Source organism: Dendrobium catenatum, unplaced genomic scaffold, assembly GCF_001605985.2.
Source record: "Dendrobium catenatum unplaced genomic scaffold, ASM160598v2 fragScaff_scaffold_370, whole genome shotgun sequence".
NCBI lineage: Eukaryota > Viridiplantae > Streptophyta > Magnoliopsida > Asparagales > Orchidaceae > Dendrobium > Dendrobium catenatum.
In genome coordinates this window covers 5,364,745-5,369,867 of record NW_021318832.1, presented here as the reverse complement: position 1 = coordinate 5,369,867, position 5,123 = coordinate 5,364,745, and the positions used below count along the sequence as shown (strand labels likewise).

The 5,123-nt window shown below is 34.1% G+C and overlaps 1 protein-coding gene across 2 annotated transcripts in view; it reads left to right on the top strand.

Annotated features, from left to right (window-relative positions):
* Positions 1-4,202, top strand: part of LOC110095463 (carbon catabolite repressor protein 4 homolog 1) — a 24,011-nt gene extending 19,809 nt beyond the window's left edge. For both annotated transcript variants that reach the window (XM_020821014.2, XM_020821013.2), the window contains exon 12: positions 3,895-4,202. The gene's annotated coding sequence lies outside the window, so the exon portion shown is untranslated. The remainder of the gene's footprint in view (positions 1-3,894) is intronic.
* Positions 4,203-5,123: the final 921 nt, after the last annotated feature.

The following is a 5,123-nucleotide window of genomic DNA, read 5'->3' as shown; positions in this document are numbered from 1 at the left end:
TTGACTTATGTTAAGAAAGGAAGGGGTAGACCTAAAAAGACTTGGTTAGAAAATATTAGGAATGACCTTTCTTTATTAGGTTTAAATGAGAATTTGACTTTTAATAGAACACAATGGAGAAAAAGGATTCATGTAGCCGACCCCACGTAGTGGGATAAAGGCTTGATGTTGTTGTTGTTGTTGTTGTAAAAAAAAAGTTGTATAGTGTGAATATGGAACTAAAGGTGATTCTTTGCTTTGTATGTTTAGTCCCACATCACTTAAAAGTTTTGCTTTGTATAGTGTATATACCTTCTTGCTTTCACTTATGATAAGAGCTCTTAAGGAATAATGAAGACATGAGATTGATGGAATTATGATAATATTGTGTTTAATTTAATTTAAGAGTTTTATATTAATATTTATATTAATAATGATTAAGTTTAATATTTATTTAATATTAAATAAATTATTTAACTAATTTTATTATAAAAACTTGAACTGGCCGGTTTTACAAAATCGGGACTGGTTCACCGGTTGAACTGGCGGTTCTTCCCAAAACTGGCCTGTTCAAAGCGAAGCCGGTTTTCAGATTGGACCGAACCGGCCCTGAAACCGGTTCAATGTTGAACCAGTCGGACCGGCCGGTCCGGTCCGATTTTTAAAGCACTGATATTATTTAGCTTAGGATGTTGCAATTAGCCATATGTTTGTTTATAAAAGAGATGATGGGAAGAGGAAATAAATATATATTTATAGAGACATAGTGCCTAGGCTTTCTACCTATGCCCATTATAAGTGAAGTGGATTTTCAATAAAATAAATGTAAATTAAATACAATGGTTTTCAAAAAGACCATAAGGCTGGAGAAACGTACACCAAATATGCTTATCAAATCTAAGGCTTTCTAAGTTTAAGAATGCTCACCTCACCGGAGTAAGTCAACAGTGGTTTCGGCCGTAGCACCCTCATTTAGAAGAAATGGGAGTGACTCAAGCTGCTTGTTGTTGTCCAAATCCCTTGTCCGAATGTTCGTCACATCTCCTTGTAGATGTTCAACATTGTTCCTTGCAAAACATAGCAAAGAAAGAGATGAAACAATGGTTAGCAGTTATTATTTAAAAAAATACAATTAAATTTAAACATAAATTTTTTCGGGTTTCTACACCAGCTTTGTTGACTTTGATTTTGGAAACTTAAATTTTAAAAGTATCTTTGTGATTTTGGAACTCATCCCAAGACACAAGAATGAGAAGAAGAATATAGAAGGGAGAAAGAGGTAGAGAGAGAGAAAGAAACTAAGAGAGCATGCTTTTCTTCAACACTTCACTTTCCAACATTCATACATTTCCCAAACAACTACTAATTGATATAAAGCACTTTATTCCAATACCTTCCCTTTATTTTCAAACTGCAATATGAAACCCTTCAAGTAACTCATTTTTGTAAGCTTTTGTTACAAACCTCTAGAAGACAAACATAGAAAATGATACTCCACTTCTATCACATATTTCAAGCCAAACCCAACTTATAACATCAAATCATAGGATTTTGTTAATAAGAATGGTATTAGCTATCGCCATTTGCCTCTCATTCTTATATATTGACAGTGAATATTTATGCATTTAACACATGATTTGTTAAAACACAAGAAAATTATCATCTCACCCTCTAAAGGACAATGACTGTTTATCAAAGCTGAAACAGACTAAAGAGTTGGCACTTCAACTCCTCAAATCTACCAATGGAACAACACCTCAAACTTACTAAGAAGCTATCTCAAGCATACATCGGCATTGCACAACTTGTCACAGGAGATTATCAACATCTTGTTTTTCACAATAAGATATTGATTCTTTCCAACAAAACTTTCAAAGAACACACGCACAAGACTTGTTGGAGGACAAAAATCATGATAATACTCTATGCATATCACTAATGGCAAGCTATGTATTTGAGGCACAAATATGTATTTAATTTTCCAATTTACTTGAGCTTCACCAATTGCTCATGAATGTATGCAAAGAAAGAATTATAGAATTTTATGCTCGCTTTTCCCATTGCTTCACATTAAGTTTAGCTTGTAATAACAAAACATAAACCATATGAAATTCATTCATGCTAGCAAGACAAACTTTCTAATAAAATCATAGATCTTATTCGAATCTACCACAAGACACCATGTTTATCAAGATTGCAATCTCTCATAATCAAGAATTATTCGAAAGAAGAAAAACAGCCCTGTTTTCTTGAAACAATCAATTCCATGAAAGAAGAACTCTCATTAGCATGAAAGTCACAAATCCTCCCAGCAAAAATACTGAAGTGAATTCACTAGATGTCAAAAATTGAGAAGGAAATCACCGCTTTAAACAATACTTATTTTAAAATCTCATTGTCTTGGGGTTAACAAGGAAATTCTAATTAATCTAGATAATGCCTTGCATTTACTCAAATGAATTTCAGCTCAAATAGTTATCACCCCTTAAACATTTTTCTAGAGAAACATGAGTGTATTGCATCTTTAATCCTTCAAAGAAAGCAAGGATGAGGTAATAGTTTCAGTTTCATCTCTATAAGAAAGAAAGAAAAAAAAAGGGTAAACTTACATGCAATGGAATAAACAACAACAACAAACAAGGCTTTATCCCACTATATGGGGCCGGCTACATGAATCATTTTTCTGCATTGTGTCATGTTAAGGGTCAAATTCTCATCTAAATCTAAAAAAGAAATATCATTTCTAATATTTTCTAACCAAGTCTTTTTAGGCCTATCTCTACATTTATTAACATAAGTCAAATCTAATACATCTACTTTCTTAACTGGGTCATCGGAAGGCTGCCATTTTATGTGACAAAACCATCTAAGGCGATTCTTTCTAATCTTATCTTCCACTAGAGCTACTCCAACCTTTTTCATGTATATGCTCATTTCGTATTTTGTCTTTAAAAGTAAAGCCACTCATCCACCTGAGCATCTGTTAGACCAGTCCCTAGTGGACCGGCCCAACCACAACCGATCTCTTTAAAGAGCCGGTTCTTTGCTGCAGGAGGAGGGGTTGCGACATAAGGAGAGAGGAAGGAGTGGGGCCCACTAGGGATTCAAATTCAAAAGAATTGGAGGCAAAGGAGGGGGCGGTAAGGGCAACGGAGTAATTTGGCTTCAAACAATTACTTGTATGCTTTAAGTATGGGAGAAGGGATTAGGGTTAGGGTTATGCATGATTATTGTTTCTCTTGAAGTTCTCTTTGGTGTCTTGGGTTCTAGGCTTCTCCTCTAGAGATTGGGAGAGAATGATCCTCCTCTCGAATTAAAGATCAATTGTATATTTGTTTCGTTCTTGTTTCGCTTTGATTTCTATAAAATTATATACTGATTTTGATTGCTTCCACCCAACTTCTATTTTTCTCGCTGTTTTTATCAAATATTGTTAGATTTGCTTGCGAACTCAAGTATTCCCATTAGGGTTACTTGCGAACTCAAGTATTTCCTATCAACATCCCCATCTCTGCAACACTTAAAGTTAATATTATGCTTCTTTTTTAATGGCCAACATTCCGCACCATGAAGCATTACAGATCTGCCTACCATCTTATAGAATGTTTCCTCAAATTCGAGAGGGACTAAAATTAATACATACTAAAAATACAACTGAAGCGTAGTCACCCTTCAACTCGGCGACTTTCGTCGCCAAGTTGGTGACCTCCTGCTTGCTTGCGTGGCAACCCAAATGCCCTTTTAAAGCATAATTCATGATTTTTTGTTTAACGCATAATCTTATTAAGATCCTCTAAAAAATTTATCCAGTAACAAAGCGGGCTACTGATTTTGTGCTCATATTTTGTAATTTTCATTCTGTCCAAGCAGAAACATTATTTTATCCTATTGACAGACTAAATGGCTGTCTTACAGGTCCCATATATTGTGCCGTTGATCATGTACAAAGAGCACTTATCAAAGAAACGATTCTATTGGGTAAATATGCAAAAATGAAGAATTATGATTTTATTTCATGTTAAGCGGTTGCTCCATCACAAGCATTTGTACCATCTAATTACTGCCTCATAGAACTAACGTTTGCAGATCTGATTTCTGATATCTTGCTTGATTTTTTCTTTAGTATTAGTCTCAAAATTAGCATATTACTTGCTATGTTCTTCATTTTAGTCTATAAGCGGCTCTTCTGAAATTGTCCAGTTGATCACCTGCATGAGCATAAATTTGACGAACTGTGCTTTTTTATTTTATTTTATTTTTTATGATCGAACCGCATCAACAAAGTATAAGCATTTTGTGAGTTTAAATTATGTGTTATCTGAAAAAGCAGAGGGATTACAGGTGACCTTTTGCCTCTATTGAAATGCTTTGTTGTATCCAAAAACGTCCGTCTGAATGAGGGAAAATTATTACGTCCGGTGTCCTGATTCGTCTGGACATCAATCCAGACGCGTCATGTCACTCACATACACATGGGGTCCAGTGTATCCGAGTGACGTGACGTGTTTGGATTGGTGTCCGGATGGTCCGGTCACCGGACGAAATAATTCGCCCTGAATGAGACGAGCTGATATGTATGAAAAGTATTTCTAATTTTTCATTGCTATGCAGTCGAGTAAAATGTTGCGGGTTGGTTGTTTGGATGTATTTATGATACAACAATAATAACAACAGTAACATCAAGCTTTTATTCTACTATGTGGAGTTCATTGCATGAATCCTTATTCTCCATTGTGTCAACTTCTCATTTAAATCTAACAAAAAAATATCATTTCTAATATTTTATAATCAAATCTTTTAAAGTCTATTTCTATTTTTCTTTTTATAAGTCAAATTTAGTACATTTACTCTCTTAATTCGATCATTGGAATACATCTATTTTAGATGACTAAATCATCTAAGGTGACTCTCTCTAATATAAGTTTGTTGAATTTCAATTTTAGTTTTTGATTCATATTTATATCGAGATTTGTGCTTGATCAAGATAATTTTTGGTGACATATTAGTTGTCCCCATATTTTCTGACGTAAAAGCTTGCGAAGTCTAAAAATATATATCTGTACATTTTCTGAATTGCTTGTGAATAATTCAATCAAATAAATACCAATTTTGGAATATAAAAATGCTAAAAACAAAGTTATAAC